The sequence below is a fragment of the Salvelinus alpinus genome, chromosome 33, assembly GCF_045679555.1.
Source record: "Salvelinus alpinus chromosome 33, SLU_Salpinus.1, whole genome shotgun sequence".
NCBI classification, from domain to species: domain Eukaryota; kingdom Metazoa; phylum Chordata; class Actinopteri; order Salmoniformes; family Salmonidae; genus Salvelinus; species Salvelinus alpinus.
Genome location: NC_092118.1, coordinates 24,305,029 through 24,328,981, shown reverse-complemented (window position 1 = coordinate 24,328,981; position 23,953 = coordinate 24,305,029). Strand labels below are relative to the sequence as shown.

At 42.5% G+C, this 23,953-nt stretch overlaps 1 long non-coding RNA gene across 2 annotated transcripts; it reads right to left on the bottom strand.

Moving 5' to 3' along the window:
• Positions 1–2,016: 2,016 nt before the first annotated feature.
• Positions 2,017–3,845, bottom strand: LOC139563245 (uncharacterized). Of its 2 annotated transcripts, XR_011672513.1 has the most exons (4): positions 3,633–3,845; positions 2,835–3,019; positions 2,507–2,625; positions 2,017–2,383 (listed from the first exon to the last, which is right to left on the bottom strand). It is a non-coding gene; the product is annotated as an uncharacterized lncRNA (long non-coding RNA). The 2 variants fall into 2 exon arrangements; XR_011672514.1 differs by lacking the exon at positions 2,835–3,019.
• Between the last annotated feature and the right edge of the window lie 20,108 nt (positions 3,846–23,953).

The window sequence follows — 23,953 nt, the reverse complement described above, 5'->3', positions numbered from 1 at the left end:
CAATCTACCTCATCCCCATACTGTATTTATTTATTTATCTTGCTCCTTTGCACCCCAGTATCTCAACTTGCACCTTCATCTTCTGCACATCCTACCATTCCAGAGTTTAATTGCTATATTGTAATTACTTTGCCAACATGGCCTATTTATTGCCTTACCTCTCTTATCCTACCTCATTTGCACATGCTGTATATACATTTGTCTACTGTATTATTAATTGTATGTTTGTTTATTCCATGTGTAACTCTGTGTTGTTGTATGTGTCAAACTGCTTTGCTTTATCTTGGCCAGGTCGCAGTTGCAAATGAGAACTTGTTCTCAAATAACCTACCTGGTTAAATAAAGGTGAAATAAAATAAAATAAATTCCGAGGTGACTTACCTGTCATCAACCATTGTTGTCCTAAGGTGGGTTTTAGTCAGTTTTAAGCTGAGAAGCTTCTCTCGCAAGAAGCACTGCTGACTGGTGTAACAACAGAAATCTTACAAAGTCAAAATAGCTCATGAAAGACCTCTTTATAAGGTTTTAGAAAAACAAAGTCAAGGAGAGTAGATGGTCTGTCCCTTCCACTTTTCTCTCTCCTATCAAGAAGCCGCTTGATTTGATGAACCTCATGTTTGAGGTCCTCTGAATCTTACTCAAAGGTCTGAGCAAAGGCAAAGGAGGCTCCTCATTTAAGAATGTTGTACTCTTTGGGTTGAGAGACTGGACCCCTTGCATTATCTCACAATTCTTTTTTGAAAAACTCCTGAGAGACTGTCAAGCACCTGATAAAAGATTGCTCTTTGGAAGCTCTCACCATCACTTTGGTCACTATTCTTCTGTCCTACAGTGCTCATCATCAATGAGTTGTGAAATCTTAAGCTTGTTTTGGCTGTCTTTTGCACACTGTTTGTACATTTATTTTGCAGTGCTCTTCAATCTCTTCAACCTCTTTCCATAGTTCTCCAAAGTAACCCTCACTTCTGTAGTCCTGTAATGTGTCTGTAAGGGCACCTACTAGATCCACAGCCCTTGCTAGGTCAAGAGAGCTTTATTGGAGCATGTCAGAATGACATTTGGCATCACCAAGCACTTAACAAAAGGTAACCAAAAGCCCTATGAAATGTAAATCTATCTGAGAAAGAAGGCCCCTCGCCTCCACTGATCTATCACCACTATTTTCAAGTGTGATATCCTGTAGCACTCTCAGAACTGATGGAAGCCTGTCCCTGAGATTACGGCATGCCATGTATCTGCATGCCCACCTTACATCTGTAAGTCTCTGTAGTTCCCTGGACTGCTGCTGTGGATACATCTCTTTCTGATCTCTGAACCACTTGAGATGAACGTATGAGGCAGATACAAAGTTATAAAGCTTCTGCAGGAGAGCAAAACAGTTAGCTGCCTCAGGCACTGATTTTACAGCGTCGACAAGAACCAAATTCAAACAATGTTTATTACAGTGCACATAAAATGAAAATCTTGCACTGTTTTTAATCCATGCAGACACACCAGAATGCTTTCCGCTCATGATGGATGCACTGTCATAGACTTACCCCACAAGATTATTTCTGTAGTCCAGACCATGTTTTTCAAGGCAATCAATTATCATTTTTGTGAGACCTGCTGCATCTAAGCTTTCAGCTGACTGAAAGTGTAAAAAGCTTTCGTGGATGGTCCCATTGTAATAGTACCTCACAACTAAAGACATTTGTTCTTTTTTCTTTAAATCTTTGGTTTCATCTGCAATCACACTAAAAACTTTACTTTCTTTTACTTCTCTTATTATTTCACTTTGTACCATCTCAGCTCAGCCCTCAAGAACTTCCTTCTGGATTTGGTGGATTGTGTACTCATCCTTTTCTCTATAAGAGGGCCATGCTTTGCTAATTCTTCTAAGATTGTCAAAAAATTACCCTTGTTGTGAGAGTCATCAGACTCTCGATGGCCTCTCTGCGCTATATTTTGAGTGGCGGTTACTAGGAGCACATCTGCAATTGTTTTAATGTAATGTTCCTCCACTTTCTTTTCCCGGTCCTCATTTATGACATCTAACATTGATGACTTGCTGTCAATAGCCCTTTTATGCTGATTCCAAGCATACATAGCATTGATATGATGCTCTACCTTCGAATGGAGCTTAAACCCAAAATCTTTAAACAGCACCTTTTTCCAGTTACAAAAACCTGACTATGATGTGAAGGCAGATTCAGGTGTATTGAGCAGAGAAAAATGCCTACAGGCGAAACAATAAGTAAAATTTTGACTTACAGAATATTCACGCCATGAATTGTCCTTATACCAGGAGCTGTTGAAAACCTTTTCCTAGTACCATGCTGAGTTCTGGAAAATGTTTTCAAACACGGCTGTCCTGTACCCTCTTCTCTGGATCTGGAAATGTCTGAAATACACGTTAAATAATGTGTCATATCTCTATGGAAATGTATAATTAAGGGGATCCACAATATTAGATACTAACAGCTGCTAACTAAAATGTGTAGTTTAAAGTATAGGCCTGGCCTACCATTGGGTCCTTTTGGAACAGCATATCTGGTGCTTGATGCAGTTGGGAGGGTCTCGATGATATCTCCTGGCAGCTCTGGCTCACTGTCTTGCTCAGAGCCAGAGGTCTCTGTGTCATCCCTATTACATTAAAATAACACAAGAACCATTAGTGTATAATCACAATAAAAATGCCACAGCCATTAAAACAAGAACAAACATGAATCAACATCCAACATTTTAAAGTGAGGCTTAATCTGTCAAAATCATCTATTACAAGATGAAGCTTAAATTCTTAAACTTAAATTCTGAACTGGGCATGTGACTCACTGCCTGGTAGATGCTCTGACCTGGTGGTGGTAGACTGGGTCCTTGTGAAGTCTGAACACACTGACTGACTAGCCTCAGGTAGGGAGCTGCTCCGGGGTCCGGTGGTGATGCAAGGGCTGGGGTCTGTTTGCACCTGATCTGCCTGTTTGTGCTTCTTTAAAAAGAAGTCTGATATCTCTCCCTTTCTTTTCATGTTTAATTGACCCTATGCAAAAATAAGACAGTCTATGGTTACATCTAGGCATACAGTTACCCACATTTTAGTCCAATCTCAATCTTAATTACAAATCCCCATTATCATAACTGTACCTTAAAATCAACTACCAGCCTAAGTTACTATTTAAGTAACTTAAGTTACTATTTAGCCTTACGCTGCAGTAAGTAACTTAGCTAGCAATAAACTCTTACACCTTTACGATAGCAAACAGGCTATCTTCATATTGTGGTAATCTTTTGAGTAACGTTAACAGATTGATAATAACAACTGTTCGTTTATGGGTTCAAGTACGAAAATCTTACTGAGTTAATGGATTTCAAATTGCTGAATGTTAACTTGCTGAACACTGACAGCTGTAGCCTACTAGTTACCCCACATTAGCTAAACATTCGTATACTGTAATTTACGACACTGCACTGTATATGCGTGTATTACTAGCACAGATGTAAACATAATGTTGGCTACATTGGGAACCGATCTCTCTTATCTGATTAACTGTCTGTTCATGGAGCCAAGGGTCTAACGTTAACAAACACAGCGAATCAATTTTTGTAAAAGTTGTTCAGGAAACCTAAACCCGATGCTAAACCTTAAAACTTACTTCAAATATGATGCTTTCGCCAATTGTGAAAAGAGCTTGTGGAGCTGTGGAAATATTCTCTCTTCTTCTTCTGTATGCTCTTCTTCTTCTTCTTCTGTATCTCGCAACCAACGTTAATATTCGCTCTTCCTCGATTTGAAAAATGTGCTGCCGAACATCAAATTAAATAATTATTTCAACAAGAGGTGAAATGAGATGTCAATCAGCATCAAACTGCCAGTAGCGAATTACATTTTGGGGTGGCACCCGGGGTGGCCAATCAGATGTCAGGGGTGTCCAGTGCCACCCCGGACACCCCTCTGGCTCCGCCCCTGTATATAGGGAATAGGGTGCCATTTTGGATGCACTCTGAACTCCTGCCAGAGTATGATCCTGTGGTCCCATCGTCATGAAGAATCCATTCACAGAGTAGGGGTCCTCCTGATAAACTTCCCTCCCTACTGGATCAATCCATGGCTGCAGTCAGGAATCCACAAATCACCACTCAATAAATCAGCAAACACATGGGGATGCAGACCAATCCACATGTAAACAGCAGTGTTGGGCGGCAACATGGACTGTGGGGTTAAAGTATTTAAACTAATGTTGATCGAAACTGGCTAGACAAGAATACAAGCATCCTGCGTCATATGATGGTAATGATGATGATAAGGATATTACAGTAATGATGGACAAAAAGTAATTATATAGTAACAACAGCTGATTGTTGAAATTGCTACTAATAATAGTACTATTATCACTACCACTACTATCACTGATTATATATATATATGACCAATGAGAGTAGTAATAGTACCAAGGCTACCAACAACAAACAAGCACTCATGTCCATCTTTTGTCAGACCGTAGAAAGCAGGTGAAAAAATACACAATGGGATTCCTTTTTCAGCCGTGGCTCAAAAAGACCTTGTCAAGATTGATGTCTTCCCTGTAGCTCTTGAAGTCTCTAGTTAATAGTAGGGGAAGACTCTTGAAATTAGAATCCACTTCTTGCTAAAAGCACCAGGCGTGAATTGAGGACATTAGAGACAAAACAGAAAGGTCCATGTCATTTCTATAGGGTGGTGAGACACCGGGAGAGGAGAATAGCCAATCTGTGCGGTGTAATGGATATGTCAAGAGTTTCTAAATCATAGGTGTCCAGGGCAGAGAGACAAGAAAGCCAAACTTAATGTCATCCTTCAGAGAGAAAGAGAGAAGAGGAGAGGGGGTGGGAGACAAACCAAAACGGTCAAACAGATGCAAGACTGAGAGAAGGTCATGGAGTATAGGGTTTACATTTGGGCTAAAACTTAAATAATATGAACTGTTTATTATTTTCCTGTATGCTGTTACTTACTATTACCTCCCTGGCATATTGGCTTGTGAGCACTATGGAAATGAAGTAACGCTACTTTGCTTAACAATAACACACTGACTTTGAATCCTCTTACTTAAGGTTTGATTGCTTCTTGACGGTGGTTTTAAATGAATTGTGTTGAGGAGTGATAAAGAGCTTATTGTCAGGAATAAAAGCCCAGAGCAGTGAAGAAAAGCTACACATGGAGTGGCCAGACGATACAGGCTATTACGGTGAGGGAATGGTGTCCTTGACTGCCAGGACGGCTTAGAATTTTATTTCATCTTGTTTTGCCGGCTGCTGACAATGATGCGTGACTCTGGCACTGGTGGAAGAGGGCAAACATGAGAGCCATTTTAGATCTCATTTACGTGTGTGTGTGTGTGTCTGTGTGAGCCACGTGTATTAGCAAGCGTGTATGTGTGTGTGGGTGTGTGTGTGTATGAGAGTGTTGTGAGAGTTTGTTTTGAATGCATTATAAGAGTACATTTTGAGTGAGTGCGGTACTGCTTGCTATTCTCCTTGCATTGAGTGAGGTGGGTGTGTGGGTGTACTTGCACGTGTGTGTACCACACTCAGACTGACCTCTAGAAGTCTCATGCACCTAAGCCCTAAACTTCATGTAAATGACCACCGTGGAGGACTGAGGGACTCAGTTTGTTGTTTGTCTGCCTTGTAGAGAGGATGGTTGAGTTGTAATGGCTCTCCAGTGTGTTCAGAATGTGGACGTTCTGTTCCTCAGCAGTTTGAGGCCGTCCCTTTGTGCTGTCTCCATGTTAGTTTGGTTGGCTGCTTGATTTGAGGCTAGCACATAGCGCGTTTAGAGGTTATCATTGGTTTTGTCAAGGTGAGTCAGTGCCTTGATTGTTTACAGGCTCAACCCTGGGCAGATCTGGACTGGCTGGAGCCCCAGGGAGAAGCTCACACCAGATATAAACGATTACACCACCATAAACGAAGGCAGAGTTAATTGGTCTTTCAGGAATAAGAAAAAAGGAACCATTCAAGGGGAAAAAAGAAAGTATGTGATGAAAACCTCACAGGTTTGTTAAAGGCAGCATCCCAATGAATTATGCAGAGCTACAAAACAAAAGGTAAGAAAACACCCAGTCTGAATTTGTCTCTGTGTCAAGCATGCCAAAAGCCTTTACTCTTTAAGTAAAGTATATGTCCAATAATTATCTCATGTCATCCTGTGTGTTTTCAAGCATACAGGAAATAATGATCCTGCTCCAAAAAAGTGCTCGAAAAATAGCAGGAGTAGGACCTTTTGTTCTGATTGGTTCAGGCACCCCAGACATCCTTTTCTAAGAGATTCTGCCAGAGCCTTTCTTCCTCATAAACACATTGAAGAGCAATCTGTAGGATTAGAGGACATTGCAGAGATGATGTTAGTGCTGAAGAGGTCCACATGACCAGGATCCCCCAGTGTCCTGCTAAAGTCTTCTTAGCTGCAGCCTTAGCCACAGACAGACCCAGGCATCCCAACCAAACCCCCAGCTGCAATCACAGCTCCAGCCCCTCTCCTATGAAGCCTCATCATCATCCACCTCCCCAGCAGCAACACCACCAGCAGCCCCAGTCTAAACCCCAGCCCTGTCCCCAGTCTCCAACCCTCCCTGTCTGCACCCGGCTGGAACTTTATTTAATGAGTGAAGTTTTGTGCTGGATATGTGGGGGTCCCACACCAGGCTGGGAGAAGCAGCAGAAGAAAAGCTTTCATAAAGCATGGGCGAACAAATGGGATTTAACACACAAGAGGCTCTGATGGCCTATTAATTCTGCTTTGGCTTGCTTCCAGAATGAGCCAGCCTCTCTCCTAATACATGGCTAATTTCTATCAGAGGTATCAGGAGACTTTTTCTTTCCTGGGCAGGATGCATCCGCATAACTTTAATGGATTCATTCAAGGGCTACGGCACGGAGACATTGATTAGACTGCCTCAGAGGCCCTGCTGCTAGTCGCCTGACATAGGCAGCAAATGAAATGTGACCTCCGGTAAACAGGCCTGAACCACCCAGCCCCAGCATAATCCATTAGCTCAGAACCTTTCCCAATCCCATTTCATTAATGAAGTGATTTGAAAAGGGGGCTGCTACAATTACCAATTTCTGAAACTGAAAACTCTGGAATACTAACAACAAGAAAAAAATTGAACACATAACGAAGGGTAAAAGATAGGTTGTTGAAATCCTTGAAGATGGGGTGGATATTCCAGCATTAAAACAGGATGATCCAGCCGTAAACACATGCAGATGTGGAAGAACGAATGTGGCGGCTTGAGGAAAATGGCCCACTGAAGGACCTTTTTTGGGCTGGATAACCAAAATATTTGTCAGCAGGAGAAAAGTCAATGTATTCATAATTTGCCAAAGTCAAGCAATAACAGCAGGGGAGAGAGAGTTAATCAATTTGCAGTGAAATGAAAAGCAGAGAGGAAAAATGCTATCCACTTTTGTCTGATGCATTGGGGATTTAACAGTAGGACCATTCTGTCCATGCTACTTTTACAGGGTTACAGAACTTAATCAGAAAGCTCTTCAACTCTGGTCTTTGAGATTCACGTACAGTCCACCCCCTGTCCTTTTTAACCGCCATCCTTTTCCTCAGCAGGTTCTGTTGTTTATACTACTGTCTGGGGGGGCGATTATTTTCCTTGAAAAAAGCTTCACCTTCCTCCTCAAAGAAGGACAATCACAGCATCACTGTAGGTGTATATGTATATGTAACGTCACTTATTTTTCTAATATCATTCATTTATTCATTTTCAATTAATAATTTATTATGCGACACACAGTGGTATGCAAATGAACAATTTCATTTTAATTAGGTTTTAATGACCAAACAAAGAATTAGTACTCGGTGTGGTGTGTGCATGTAGTTTGCACAGGGATGAATTTCAGAGCTTTGTTACATTTTTGGGTAGAGCACATCACTGGTAATTCCACTGGCTGAGTCCACCTTATGCTATAGCTGATTACATGTATAGGAAGACATTTGAAAGTCAAAAACATTGACACATTTTTCCTATTGTACTAGGTCAGTTTGTAACAAATGCTGTGCTGAAGAAATAGCAGTGACCATTACAACCAGCGTGAACATAACAATCATGTGGCAAAATAGAGGCCCTGCACACTTTGAATTAGTCACATCACTGTTCCAGACAATGGAAAAGTCCACTAGCAGCAATGTCCTACACATTCTAACGATTCCCATTGCTCTGGGAGGAAAGGCAGGCGGAGGGCTTGATGCCGCTGGACCCAAATGGCATTTGATAATGGCTTTTTTCAGCAAACCCAAAAGATATTGTTAAGATTTACATTTTCAAATATGTGCTGACCTTTATCCCCCCCTCTCCTCTGTTCGCTTGTCATCAGGCCTGTAATTGAATCAATATATTTCCTGATCAGCCCAGAGATTGAATAAGGTCACAGGAAGCCATGTGTGGACATTAAAAATCATTATTCTACTCAAATTGAGCAGAGACGGCATAGACCATTCAGGGTTCAAAATGAAATTCTATTATAGTCTATTACACTTTTACAATTATAGAGACGTTCCAATATTACAACGGGAAATGAAGTCATAATAAAAAGCCCAGGGGTGTATTACAAAGAAATGTCCGTGCTATTTTTTTCTAACTTTGAGTGTCTTATTGAAATGATGAAGAGAACTTGGTGACTTTCCGGTCACTGATAAGTGACCTTGGTCATGAAAAATAGAGGAGTCTGTTTCAGTATAGCTCCCTTTTCCTATTTCAAGTTTTGTCTATACTCCCCTTGGCTATACCAGCTGCAGGCAAGGTTTCCTTATTAATCTAGTGTTGTAATAATAGTGTGTCTACCTTTAAATCGATTTTCCTTACAGGCACGTTTTCAGACAAGTGTTATTAGCTGCAAAAAACTATTTTGGCTTTTAATTACATTGAATTATACATAAAACATTTTTGCTGAGAAATGTTCCCTGCTGTACCTTATGCACTGTTCTGAATGGCAAAACAGGCTAATTGAAAAGCCAAATGGAATCGTGCAATTGGAGGACAATGACTCAATTCTGTTACCCCATCATTCCAGAAAAAAGAAAAGGGAAAATTAAATATATCACACTATTAACTGAGAACTTTCACTCTGGCAAATAATGTCCAACTATCAAAGCAGGAATTAGATAAAATTCTATTTTTAATTGGCTTAGTTATTGAAATGAATAACACTTATCAGCAATCAACTTATCAACTCTGCACGCACGGAGAAGAGAGACACAGAGAGAGAGAGAGAGAGAGAGAGAGAGAGAGAGAGAGAGAGAGAGAGAGAGAGAGAGAGAGAGAGAGAGAGAGAGAGAGAGAGAGAGAGAGAGAGAGAGAGAGAGAGAGAGAGAAATCTGCAAAGCAAAGCGAGAGAAAACTATTCCTTCCGGATTAAGATTTATGAGGATAAGTCTACTAGTGCCATTTAGTTTACATGTTCATAAATGAGCACTGGGTCTGTCTTCCTCAAATGGGAAAATCTGTCTTGTGTCACATGGGGAGGATGACCTGTGTCTGGACTGTAACATACATCTGCTAATGTGGAGGAAGATGCTCGCCTCGCCTCCTCAGTTGTCATGCTGATGTTTCACACTAACTACAGCCCCTCTGGTCAATTAGGTGTGATGGCTACAATGTCTGCAGTGTTCCTACACTCCTTAAACCCCAGTCAAATGACAGCGAACAGGGAAATGCGAGCGGCTTGGAATCGTTTCCGGGCATTGCAGCCATTATCGCCGGGTGAAAATGGGCTTTCATCTCAGGTGGAACAGAGTCATTGATAGACTACATCTCCGCTGTGAACCGGCCCAGTTAAAGTCTGCATAAAGAGAGGGATGCTAATGAAACAGACCATTTATACCTTCAGTTCCACCCCCACCACTCCACATTTCTGGAGCATTAAACATCCAAGTGGAACGTTTATGAAACACATAATGACAATCTAAATCAGTGGGCTGCTCCAATCTTCGAGGATTAGTGGTTTTGATGTAGTTCAATACGTGAAGGCATACTTGTCGCGTTATTAACAGCTTCAGAAGTCATGCCTGAAGAAGCGGGCGGGGGGAGGGAACTCTCTCTGCTACAGTACGCCACAGACCTCAGCTAGCAAATTAGGGCCTGTGATAATCTATTCAGGATGAAAAAAAGGGAGTGGGAGATACTTGGCCTGTCAGATCTGTCAGGTAGAAGAAAGGAGAGTTATTTAATGTCTCCTTAGTGGAATTTTTACTTTAAGGGTTTCTTTTCTTGTCTCCTCTGTAAAACTCAGTACACCACTTCCTCTACAAGGTCCATATTAACCAGCCCAGTACAAAGGCAGTGGGATGACAACAATCGAGGCAAGTTTATAGCTAGGTTCATGCTAAATAAATTTGCTACTTGGTGGCAAGCCATTATACAGTACATGTCACAACCAGTTAACCACATCAAGAGCATCGGAGAAGGATCTTATAAACCCCATAGCTCCCATCCCACCAAGACATCAGGGGCAGTGTATTCACTTCCGCCCTGTATACAAGATGTTACCAATCCACAGCTGCTGTCTGTCTGAGACACTGAAGCCTGTGGGCTCTAACAGCTCTCAGACCAGCACTGGTGCCTGCCCTCCCCAAAGACCCTGGTCACCTGTCCACACACGCACCATTAACTGAAAACAGAGCTCCAGTGTGGGTATATTACCAGCATGTCAGAGGATAGGCTCTCAGAATGCATTAGCAGGTGACTGGCAGGCATGCAGGGGGACTAAGGTCACTGCCTCGGCTGCCTCGGGGGACCCAAGGAGGTCATTCATATCATATCACTTCACCCACACTTACTGTGGAGATGGTGCAGACAGTTAGGCTACTATTCCTCCATCACTCCAGCACCAGCAGCCCATCCATACGGAAACACTAAGGTGTCTTGACTGGGATGCTAAGCCTGGCTGAGGCCCTCTTCTCTCCAACTTAGCAGGCTGGCCCTCTCCCTCTCCCCCAGGTTTGTTGGGGGCCCGACGGTGATGAATGTCTTTTCCATTGTGTGGAGCCCCCTGTACTGCTACAGCAATGCCAGATGGAATGAAAAACAGATTAAGGAAGCAGGCAGCCGGCACTGTGAGGATGTTTGGCTGGTGGCTATTGAGTTATCGGCCGTTTTCACACTTAATGAAACAACTTATAGCGCTGCAGCTTACTAAATATCCCCCAGTCGCTGGGCAGCGCAACAGAGCTGCCAGGGCTGAGAAGTCGACATTAGATTTTAATTAAAAACAAACAAACAAATTACCAAAAGAAAGTGGAAGGAAATGTAACTCTCCATCCAAGCACGGGGAACTTTGAACTCTTCAGGTCACTTTTTTCCATATCCACAATGAACTGTGGCACCATCTGAGTTAACATGGTTGAGGAGATGACAGGGTAGCCTACACACCCACATGAAAAAATACTATAGTATTCTATGGTTAAATACTATAGTATTCACTGTAATGTTTTTGCGAACTTTACTCTAGAATCCACTGTAGTTTTGCAGACATGCCTGTACTATACTGTAGTATTTACAGTTTACTATAGTATAAATACTGTAGTAAGAAAACACGGTAGTATATACTAACTATAGTAATTACATATTCAATCTCTCCCTATCCCAGTCTGCTGTGCCCACATGCTTCAAGAGGGCCACCATTGTTCCTGTTCCCAAGAAAACCAAAGTAACTGAACTAAATGACTATCGTCTCGTAGCACTCACTTCTGTCATCATGAAGTGCTTTGAGAGGCTAGTCAAAGATCATATCACCTCCACCATACCTGTCACCCTAGACCCACTTCAATTTGCTTACTGCCCCAATAGGTTCACAGACGAAGCAATCGCCATCACACTGCCCTTAGTCATCTGTACAAGAGGGATACCTATGTAAGAATGCTGTTCATTGACTACATCTCAGCATTCAACACCATAGTACCCTCCAAACTCATCATTAATCTTGAGTCCCTGGGTCTCGACCCCGCCTTGTGCAACTGGGTCCTGGACTTCCTGACGGCCGCCCCCAGGTGGCGAAGGTAGGAAACAACATCTCCACTCCGCTGATCCTCAACACTGGGGCCCCACAAGGGTGCGTTCTCAGCCCCCTCCTGTACTGCCTGTTCACCCATGACTGCGTGGCCATGCACGCCTCCAACTCAATCATCAAGTTTGCAGACGACACAACAGTAGTAGACTTGATTACCAACAACAACGAGACAGCCTACAGGGAGGAGGTGAGGGCCCTCGGAGTGTGGTGTCAGGAAAATAACCTCTTACTCAATGTCAGCAAAAGAAAATAGATGATCGTGGACTTCAGGAAACAGCAGAGGGAGCACCCCCTATCCACATCAACGGGACAGCAGTGGAAAAGGTGGAAAGTTTTGAGTTCCTCGGTGTACATATCACCAACAAACTGAAATGGTCCATGCACACAGACAGTGTGGTGAAGAAGGCGCAACAGCACCTCTTCAACCTCAGGAGGCTGAAAAAATGTGGCATGTCACTGAAAAGCCTCACTAACTTTTACAGGTGCACAATCGAGAGCATCCTGTTGGGCTGTATCACCACCTGGTACGGCAACTGCACCGCCCATAACCGCAGGGCTCTCCATAGGGTGGTGCAGTCTGCACAATGCATCACCAGGGGCAAACTACCTGCCCTCCAGGACAACAACAACACCCAACATCACAGTAAGTCAAAAAAGATCATCAAGGACAACAACCACCTGAGCCACTGCCTGTTCACCCCGCTTCCATCCAGAAGGCGAGGTCAGTACAGGTGCAACAAAGCTGGGACAGGGAGATTGAAAAACAGCTTCTATCTCAAGGCCATCAGATTGTTAAACAGCCATCACTAGCACAGAGAGGCGACTGCCTACCTACATACTTGATATCATTGGCTACTTTAATAAATGGAACACTAGTCACTTTAATAATGCCACTTTAAGAATGTTTACATATCTCACATTACTTATCTCATATGTACTGTACGTATGTACTGTATACTGTATCCTACACTATCTATTGCATCTTACCCGCTCTGTCACTGCTCATCCATATATTTTATATTTATATATTCTTATCCCATTCCTTTACTAGATTGTTAGATATTAAGTTTTGTTTTGGAATTGTTAGCTATTAGCTGTTAGATACTGCTGCACTGTCAGATCGAGAAGCATTTCGCTACACTCGCAACATCTGCTAACCATGTGTATGTGACCAATACAATTTGATTTGATTTACTGTAGTGTTTTTGTGGACTGTAGTATACTGTAGTATTTACTGTAGTGTTTTTGCAGACATTACTGTAGTGTTTTTGCAGACATTACTGTAGTATTTACTGTAGTGTTTTTGCAGACATTACTGTAGTGTTTTTGCAGACATTACTGTAGTGTTTTTGCAGACATTACTGTAGTATTTACTATAGCCTTTTTGTTTTATTATCTTTGACATAGCAGTTGGGGCTTTGTCCTTGAGAAAACCTACTGGCCAAAATACTCAAAAGCAAATTTTCCATAACCTGTAGGTAGGTAGTATAGAGGTCTGAACAGACAGTTCAGAACTTCTGCTCTTTTTTTGACATGTATGCAACACACTATATGGTCTATACTTGGCATGTACGTTTCTCACTTATGGGTGGCACAAACTATGATATGGAGGAGGGGACTGGGCAGCGTATAAGCACATGTGTACTTCAATATATACTATAGTAATTACTGTAGTATTTTTTAGGACATTACTATAGTAATTACTGTAGTGTTTTTGCAAAAATTACTGTAGTATTTAGTGTAGTGTTTTTGTGGTCTGTAGTATACTGTAGTATTTACCATAGTATTCCACAGTATACTACAACATTCTATAGTAAGTACTACACATGATCGAGGTATACTACAGTGTGTAGTATAGTATTCTACAGTATACTACAGTTTACTACAGAATTCTATAGTAAGTACTGTACTATTCTTTAGTAAACTGTAGTATTTTTCATGTGGGGACACACATACAGTACATCAAAAGAACTCATCAAAAGGCAGAACACTGGATATCAGGAGAAAGAGAATGAGAAGATTAGAGTCAATCAAAGTGAATGCAGCGTCTACATCAACAAACACGTTCCACAAACCCAGCAATTAAGACTATACCACTGTCTCTGATGTATGATTTGATAATCAACCTAATCTCTTTAACCTTCACTGCAGGGCACTTATCATGAGCACATCAGATTGCTTTTGAAAATCATATTGAGATGGGGCAAGAAATCATTTGACTTCCCTTTTGTTCATGCAAATTTCAATGGATCTTTATTTTCAAGGCTACACGTGTCCTTTCAGGTGTAAATGGTTGTGTGAGATGTCCTATCACGGTTGCTGTGTTCTCTGGAGATGCTAGATCTTTAAATAGAACTAGAATCAGCCAGGCAGCTCATTATGCCCCTCTCTGTTTATAATGATGTCACCAGAAATCTATCCATCGCTCCACTTTGTAATTAAACTTCCCCAGAATTGCTGGGTTCAACAGTTTCTCCTCGTACAGGCCAACTCCTTATCGTTGCTTTCATTTTCCCTGTGCCTCCAGCACAGCACATCCAGCTTTGAAGGCTATCCTCTCCTCTCAAGGGGGGGAAGAAAGTTTGTTTTAGCAGTATCGGTTTTAAACAGGACCTTTATAGACATTCTGTACTAACACTTATGGACTTTTATCATTGAAATAGATATGTATTATACGAACAAGAGCATTAACATTTGTGCTCACTCATCACTTTGTGAAAAAAGACAAATGATGTCAGAGTGGAGGCGGTGTAACAGCTGCAGTAGGGGCTGCTGGCCTCCTATCCAGGCAGCCAAACCAATGTAGACCATAGCTTCCCGGGGCCCTTCCTCCTAACAGCCTCCTTCTCCCTCTGGATTCTTGCTCCTCCAACTGCACACATTGCCTGCCTTGTTCCTTTCATTTGAGTTTGACCCCTGCTTTCCTTACTTCCGAGTGGGCTTCATTAAATGCCTCTCTGGCTCTTTCACAGCCCTCTCTCTCCCTCACTAAGTGGGAGAAACGTTACAAAAGGAAAGCTTCCAGTGCACAATCCTCAGTGGAGAGGGTGACCCCAACATTAGGGAGAAAAAGAACCTGAGGATAATAGCAAATGAAGCCAGGGGCCGCATTAATGGGTAGACACTAGCTCGCCAAGTTCTGGGAGCTGCTTAAACTGACAGACGTGTATATTAATACTCAGCACTTTTATTGAGAGTAGAAAGAAATATGAATATTCATCCTCATTTATATTTCAAGGCATTTCCATTCCTGCGGGGGCCGGGCTAGGTTTTGACCAATTTCCATCCCCATTACGGAAATGACAGCTCTCACTCCTGGGCCCTGACAGAGGTCTGCCCAATGCACAAGAGGTCCTGTGAGGAGGGAGCTTGCGCCCGTTCCCAGCTGTCCACAAACACTCATTAACAGAGGAAAATATCCAATGGAATCTCTGTGAGAATTTTTAATCACACAAAGGGCCTGCTAATTAGGCAGCTGATGGGGCATGGAGAGCACAAGGACGAATTCTTTAAACAAAGGACTGGAAACTTTAGGAGCCTTAATTACTCGGGCAAAGAGTTCATTCCAGAACTGGAGAGCACATCATTCCACTAATGAGACCAAGTGGCAGCACATATTAGTGAGAAATAATGTGGAAAGTTCAATTATATTGTGCTTTTGGAGCCTTTCCCCCCTTCTGTTGCCTGCTTCTTATGCACACACATGTAAGACAAAGCCCAGGCCAGGGGAGGAAGGAGGCAGTGGGTGGAGGACACGGAATCGCTGGCACCACGACTTCGTTCTTCCCGTGTAGCTTGGCAGGCTTGATCGTCTTAATTGCCCATTAGAATGTTCTCCTGTTTGAAAATGAATATCATTATGGCCCCCGGATTTGGCCTTCGCTGGAGTAAGTCTTATTGCAATTTTGTCATTCAATACCGCGTGTCTAGAATTCTAAACACACAATTGACTACTAATTTGCAGTAACTGGACCCCAGCAAAATTATGAAAGAAGAAGCAGAAACAGACTTAATCACCCTGCCCTCATTACTGAGAGGTACAATTATGTTCTATCTTTTTCCTTTCAACATGAACAAATATCCTTTATTAAAACTAAATACATACACATGGCCTGGTCTCTTGGTTACCAGGAACCATGAAAAACAAATCACCAAACTCCACACGGCTGTCATGGATTCAGGCCTCTGGGAAGACATTGCTGATGGAGTCACAGACCAAGGATCAAAGTTCCTCTCACAGTAAGGCCTTTGCTGGGCCAATACAGTGTTGACGGTTGAAATGATATGGCGATTATACTTACATTATAACCATCTAGTAGTGTAATAAAGAAAATACAAGAACCACAAATGAAAGCTACCATGCCAACCATGCTGCTACTATGGATCTGTTTCCCATGTTTTGTACTGGGGCAGAAGTCAGTTGGAGGAAAAAGTGATGCCCATGTTTTTACAGGCCTCAGATGAGGTTATTATCTCAGTGTGTTATGAGAGAAGTTGGTGGGAAACATTAGGCCCACAACCCAGCTAATAACATTAGTTACAATGTTTAACTCTGCTGAAACCAAGTGTTTCACAACAATGTTGTGGTAAATAATGGAGAATTACAATCAAATAACGGGCCACTGAAGAGGTAATTATTGCATCTTTCACCTGCGTAAAAGATTGCATTAAAAATCCTAATGCCCCACGTCAGGAGGTGCCTACATACCAATTACAGCATGCAGGAAGCAAATTCCCCGTGAAATAAAATAGCTAATGGGAAATAGAGTGCGGCAAGCAGGCAGGCAGGCAGGAGCATTCCTCTCTGCTAGCTTAACTAGCACCAGGGGGAGAGTCAGGCAGGGAGAACCAGTGAGAGACCACAGCTGGACATAACCTACTGTAGCGCGGTGGGGCCTAATGCACCATCTCTAATGAGATGGAGGTAGATGTGTCAGCCCTCAGAGACAACCTGATCACCACACTCATGGTCAGGCTCTTCACTTACATTACATTTCTTTATAATGAAATATAGACGTAAGCCTACTATATATATATATATATATATATATATATATATATTATGCCAACTTTTTTTTCACAATTCTTAACCTATCCATTAGGCTCTGTATAAGAGCATTCACAGTGAGTGGTGCAGTGGAAGTCCAATATATTCCATACTTGACTTCTATGTAACATGCAGTATAAAGGCTATTTTTAATATGGTCCTTACGTACAGTAGGCTTGATCATCCTAATTGCCTTTATTATCCTTTTACAACATGTGCATCAGACATGAAAATTCCCTAATGTGCATATATTCTAAGGACAAAAACACGTAATATCATAGGGAGCTCGCCAGTTAAACCAATGTATTAAAAAGTTTAAGTTTGAGACCACTGCTTCTACTAAGTACTGCCTCCCTCCTACTGAGAAAAAATAAGCCCTTAGCTGGAAACTATCTGACATTTCGAAGATGAGTCACTAATGTGTATGCTCTTCTGGAGCCCGTTCCACCAGCTCCTCACACTGTCTAGGTTAAACGCATATGAGCTGCGTTCACAGGCCTTCGTTCCAGCTTAAGATAATATATGTTGGGAAATTAGGAAGAGCTTGACCGTGTCCTCCTCTATACCCATCGCCTGCCTCCCCAGACGTCCTAACCCAGGAGAGTAGACTGACCTCAGAGTTAGGGAATCTATCGATTTCCTCCCCGGCTGCTGTCTTCCTCGTTGTGTTTGTTTCTTCTCGCCTATCGCACTCATTTTATTTCCAGGGAACAGGATCAATAGAGACGCGTCTGTACTTGCTTGTTTTCAACTTTGTGAAAACACAAAGTTTCACACCCTTAAGCACATCAGCGGATCTGCATCATTTCTCCAGTGGTTCAAATAATTTGGGTTCAAATGATTGACAAGTGTAATTGTGCGTGAGGGCTGCTGTAGAGAGAGATAGGCTGACTTTTCATATGTATATTTGTAGAGCAGTCTTCAGGGCTGTCAGGAACTAGGCAAAATATCTCCACTATATCGACCTTTCTAACTTTCCGTTTTTTAAGAAGCCACTTAAATGTGCATGGAAGACTTTCATAGTTTCTACCTGGAGACTTCTTAACTGTGTCTCTCTGGGACTTAACCTGAATACCAATCCTCCTATATAATACCACAGGATTTGAGTTATGTCCACAATTTAGGATTATTTCTTCATAATTAGGCAGCTTAAAACATTGTTAAATGTCAGTTGACTGGCGCTTTATCAAATCTATCCACACAAGGTAGCTAAAAACCCTTATTTTGTCCAAACAATGAAATAGAATCAGTTTAAAAAGACAGTACTGAAATTGCATACATGAATACAATTTTACCATATGTGATAAAAGCAGGGAAGAGGACGTTGAAATAAACCTCACTGTATAATTTCACATTAGAGACAGGACTCTGATGACGTTGGTCATCAAGATGTTGATAACAGGTGCGCACCAAAGTTACCTTTCAGACCTGTATATAGCAGTTTTAAAACTTGCAAGTAGGCAAGTATGAGGACAGCTTCCTGTAGTCTCACACACACTCCACATTTTGCTGATGTGCAGAGTGGTCTGAGAGAGTTGACCAACATGACTCCCCAATTATGAACTGGTCACTCCTCTGTGAAGCAAGTGGTATAAACAGACACATTATGTCTGTGCTGGTTAACTATAATAAGACAATTTGAGAGCTTGGGACTATAAGGTTCAATCTGCGTTTTTTACTAAATGTAGTTATTGTAATAGCCTTGTTCTGTTCACTGTTCTCTACCTGTATAGTACTCTAAATACCTACAATTTATTTTGTTAAGTTCAAAAGAATACAACAAAAAATTAGCTGACACAATTCAAACCAATGTGGGTTCGGAACTTTAAAGTAAATTGTCTCAGAATCATATTTTTTTGCATTAGGAACCTTATAGTCCCAAGCTCTCAAATTGCTAGATACATAACTACAAGGGCTCAATAGCCACCATACAGTAACATGAAGTCCTGTGTGTTAAAAAGTTTTCTGTTTATGGAGCCTTCATCTTCCCCACCAACTGTTCCCCCATCCCTTGCTGGATTCACAATGCCGAGACACCCTTTTCGCCGCAGAGGGTGCTACGCGTTGAATTAAAGGGGCCTGATTGATAAGGAGGTTGAAGGCAAATCTGCTCCCACTAATTGTCTTTCAAATGCCCTCATTAATCAAAGCGGAGCGGGCCGTGTGACGGGCAGCCCTGTCAGCCGCTGTGCTCCAGCCTCTCCTCTGGCCGCTCACCTCCCAGCGTGAGGCCCGCTCCCTTCCCTTCCCCTCCGTCACGCGCCGCCGTCCGAGGAGAACGGGCCGTCCGTCCGCCGCACACCTGCCTTCTGCCAGACAGGATCTGACCGCCCCCTGCCATCGTGACGGCCCCAGAGACCAATTTAGCAGCCACTTAATGATTCATGGCTTCAAGTGGGGGAAATGAGGGCAGCATATGATAACAGGAATAAACACATTTAATTAGCTCCTCGTATACATTATTTATTTATTTACCTGCACCCTGATTAATTTATATATTGTGTGTTTGTGTTGGTTTTTTTGGTATTCACAGCATCTGGTGGGAGCCTTTGTTGTGCGCTTTAGAGAGTGCCCTTTCTCCACATCCCTGGTCTGGGGGCTGGCTGTGTAACTCCTGTGTGTATCTGGGGACCCACAGAAAGGGCCCGGGGGGGAGGGGGGCAAGCAGGAGGGTGGAGTCATGAGGGATTTGGCAATCCCCTACAATGAAATGACTGGGTGTATTAGACTTTAAAATATACAGTTCCCTGCGCACTAAGTAGCCTTGTTTGTGAATTTTCTGATAGGTAGCTACTCCCCCGGTTTTCTTTGAGCGCGGGGCATACATTTTCATGGAGGCGCTAATCAAAGCTGAGCTGTGGCAAACGGTGGAGCCGCAGCCAGCCCAATCAGAGACGGACCTGGCTCTCTTCCATAAGGAACGCTGATGACAACTCTTACCCCGGCATCTGCCATCACACCCTCGCCAGTTTGTCTTCTCACACACACTCATCAGCAGCTCACAGGGATCTCACTCAATAGAGAAGCACCCACTGAATATGAAACCATCGGTGAGCTAGAGTAACAAGTTACGCCCTTACCCAAACTACTATGGTGCAGCTGTAACAGGGTTGGTTATGTTTCCACGTGCCACTGCAGAAATATGCATTCAATGTTTATGTATTCCGATTCAATTAAGACGCCAATAAGGTGTATGTCATTGGGTACTCTTGCAGATAGGTGGAGATCTCGAATGTCAATTCTTCCAAGTCTGATAATTCTACGCAAGCGGTAGGTCACGTTCTGAAATACTGTATTCTATTCTACATATTTACAATGTGTACAAGATCACTATGTACATTTCCTGATTTATATACAGTACCAGTCAAACGTTTGGACACACCTAGTCATTCAAGCGTTTTTCTTTATTTGTACTGTTTTCTACATTGTAACACATCTGTTATCATGTAGTAACCACAAAATATATTTTCTATTTGAGATTCCTCAAAGTAGCCACCCTTTGCCACAATCACCCGACCTCAACCCAATTGAAATGTTTTGGGATGAGTTGGACCGCAAGGTGAAGGAAAAGCAGCCAACAAGTGCCAGGCATGTGTGGGAACTCCTTCAAGACTGTTGGAAAAGCATTCCAGGTGAAGCTGGTTGAGAGAATGCCAAGAGTGTGCAAAGCTGTCATCAAGGCAAAGGGTGGCTACTTTGAAGAATCTAAAATACATTTTGATGAATACTTCTTTGGTTACTACATGACGTCATATGTGTTATTTCATAGTTTTTTATTTCATAGTTTTGATGTCTTCACTATTATTCTACAATGTAGAAAATAGTAAACATAAAGAAAAATTCTTGACTGAGTAGCTGTGTCCAAACTTTTGACTTGTAGTGTATGTGTATGGTACCTGTTAGATATTGGGGGCTTGCTGTGATGTGCTCCTGTATGTATGTTATTGCTATAGAAGTGCGTTATCTAGCATGCTCTAAATGTAATGTTCACGTTAGCTCCCTGCTAATACACATTTGTTGTTACAGATTTATTCATCTACAGCCATCAACAACATCGAGCCTTGCTCAACTAATGTGCTGTCTCCTATCTATTATCAGGTACTTACACATGTATTTTGTCATATGTTTGTCATTGTTGTCATTGTTTATTGCAAAGCCCAGTCTGATAATTCTATGCAAGAGAGTTAACGATCGCATCTGTTACGAGGCCATAGGAGAGTAAACATGAAAATACTTTGGATATGAAAATAAAATGACAATATAATGCACTGAATTTACTATAGAGATAAACATTAGTTTGGTTTCTACTGATTCTATTTTTTTTCTCCTGGAACACCAGCCCACCAGCCAGATAAATAGACAGAGAGAGGGAGAGAGAGAAAGAAAGCGAGAGAGAGCGAATGAGCGAGAGAGAGTGAGAGAGTGAGAAAGAGTGAGAGAGCGAGAAAAAGAGAGAGGGAGAGAGGGAGAAATAGAGCGAGAGAGATAGAGAAAGAGAGAGAGAGAAAGAGAGAGAGAGAAAGAGAGAGAAAGAGAGAGCGAAATAGAGCGAGGGAGATAGAGAGAGAGAGAGAGAGAGAGAGAGAGAGAGAGAGAGAGAGAGAGAGAGAGAGAGAGAGAGAGAGAGAGAGAGAGAGAGAGAGAGAGAGAGAGAGAGAGAGAGAGAGAGAGAGAGAGAGAGAGAGAGAGAGAGAGAGAGAGAGATAAGGAAGGGAGGGAAAGGAAGGGAGTAAGATGGGGGAGAATCTTATCACTGACATCCTCTTAATTACCCAATCTGGAGGAGATAAACAATCATTTCCTCCACTGCCGCAAATTAAAAATGTTGAGTGGTTAACAAGCTCAGAAACACTGAGCTGTCCACACACACAGCCAGAGAGAAGAGACCTATTGTCTTATCCAGGATTCCACTCCAGACCGTGGCACTTGTGTGAAGTGAAATCAGTGAGATTGTGTGAGTGTGATGAGGATGGGTGAGGGGGTGAGGAGAGGGGTGAGGAGGTGAGGTAGTCCAGGGTCCAGTACTGTGAGACACAGAGACCCCCTCTGTTCCCCTCTCTGTCCCCTCTCCCTCTAATCCCTGGCTGCTGAAGACCTCCAGACGCCCTCCTCTCATAATGACACGGCTATCAAACGCAATTGCTGTGGCTCAGACCCAAGGCAGTGCATTAAACCCCTTAGAGTCTGATTGCTTCTCCAGAGTCAAGTGGCTGTGTCCTCCCTGTCATTCCCCTGGCCGCCACACCACCATTGCTGCTGCTACTGCTGAGGAGATCCACTAATGTCCAGCTGACCCACACTGCATCCCAAGTGGCACCCTATTTCCTACATAGTACACTACTTTTGACCAATGCCCTATGGCCCTGGTCAAAGGTAGTGCACTGTATAGGTAATAGGTTACAATTTGAGACGCAGACCTACAATTATCAGACTGGGCTTTCACACTGACCCAACAACACACAGCCAGACTTAAATGGAGTGGACATCCACTGTTTTCATCATTGTTTTTGTGACAAACATGAAAGTAAGCCCACTATTACCCTTGTCAAACAGTTTGGAGAACAACATACATGTTTGTTAGTCATTTATTAGGAATCTTCCATAAACAAATATTACAGTAGCAGTTTATTGACACATTCAGAGTGCTACCCATTGATAATTTTCCCAAAATGTGAGTGTACTCTTTATTCAAATCATAATATGCCTCCAGGCAGCCATAGCAGGAGAGTGCTGTAAAGGCTGTTTTTACAGTAATGGTTTTGAGTGCAGGGCAAATGGGAACTTCCAAGTCCACTGCTAACTCACAGTCACAGTCAGGGTGCTTGTGTTGTATGTGTGCACAAAACAGAGTGTGAATGACAGAGAGCGAATATCTGCAAGTGTTGGTTTGTCAGCGTGAGTTTATGTGTGTTTTGTGCGTGTGTGCCTGTGTGTGTGTGTGTGGGCGTGCGTGCATACGCTTGTATGTGTATGTGTGTGTCTAAGATGGAGCGCTGTGCCAGAGTTTGGGCGGAGGGTGAATAACTACAGTGCTTACAGTGTAATCATGGTTCCCGTCTGGGCGGCTGCAGCGCTGCAGTACACAGAACCCTGCAGACTGAGATCTATGGTGATGAACGGCAGGCGCTGAGGAGCCCACTGGACCTGGATATTTATTAACACTGGCCTGACAGTAATGAGGCCTGAACAGGTGGGCTGGGACACACACATCACAGAGTTAGATGCCGTCCACCAGGAGGCGGTGGAAGAGATGGCGGTGCAGAGTGCAAGAGGTTCAGATCACCCTGCAGGTATACAGAGCACCACAGAGACCTGAGGCTCCACTCCCACTCATCACCACACTGACTGGGAAAACTGAACATCATTTTTTTGCTTTACAGTATGCGTTACAACCTGGTGCAATTCAACAAATGTCCCGATGGATGATCATTGGAGTAAAAATAACAAGCAATATTAATAGCAGAATAGATTTTCCTTTAGCATGTAATACTGTATGAGGCCATGTGAAATTACAACTGTTTTTGAAACATGTAAAGACTTAATAATGTCTATAAAGACTTGATTCCATGTTAGTATTACTTCAGTGTTATCAGTGGCATACATTAGTGAGTATTGCGATTGGAGAAGGGCTCTGCAGCATAGCAATACTGGTAACAACAGCACTGCCACAGCTTAGGTCAAAGATCAAAGGTCATTCTCAGACTCTAGTCAGGAGTCCCTCAGACACTAGTCAACAGACACCTCTAAACTTTCCTTCTCTAAGGGTACTTGAATGAGTAGGATTTGAATGTCTTGCAATAATCATGAACACTTTACAGCAGGGAAACAAAAGAGCAGCAACAAAGCATACAAAACATTAAAAGCCTC